Below are 651 nucleotides of genomic sequence, written 5' to 3'. Positions count from 1 at the left end.
GCAATGAAGTGAAGAAAATCTTACTTCATGAAGGACTGACTGATTGAGTGAGGTTTGAAAGACTTTTGAGCCTCAAAGTGTCTGCCATTTGGAAATTATGATTGAACATAATGCTATCACTTGAAAACTGATATTGCACTGCATGTGACCAAATACAGTAATAACATGTCCAGCCATGAATACTGCGCCATAATTGTGAGAAGTGTAGCAGTGCACTGAAACACTGTTTTCGTCCACTGTTCAAGTTTAGACAGGCACCTGTTAGCACTCAAACTACACCAGCCTGAGGATCAGCTTAAGTGATATCACAGAGTAAAAATAACTTCACACGATTGTCACTGTTCCTTGAGGAACACTTTGGCATTCAAGAACTGCAATGAATATGCCACTGTCATTGTTATTATTTTGTTTCTTTCACTGTTGTGGTTAGGGGAATGGAACACAATATATATATTTAATCTAATCCTCCTATAATCCTACAACTGCGGCTTGTATAGGCGAGCCGGATGACCGCCAGAGCCCACCCGGGGGACCTGAACTACCAAGCAAAAGTCGAGAGCAGCGGCCCCCATACCAGCTAAACCCACTTACCTCTCTTTTTATTATTATTTTTTTCTCTCTCAACATTCATCTTTTATGAATTTATGGATG

This window comes from Penaeus monodon, chromosome 32 (genome assembly GCF_015228065.2).
Source record: "Penaeus monodon isolate SGIC_2016 chromosome 32, NSTDA_Pmon_1, whole genome shotgun sequence".
NCBI lineage: Eukaryota > Metazoa > Arthropoda > Malacostraca > Decapoda > Penaeidae > Penaeus > Penaeus monodon.
This window is presented reverse-complemented; position numbering follows the sequence as displayed.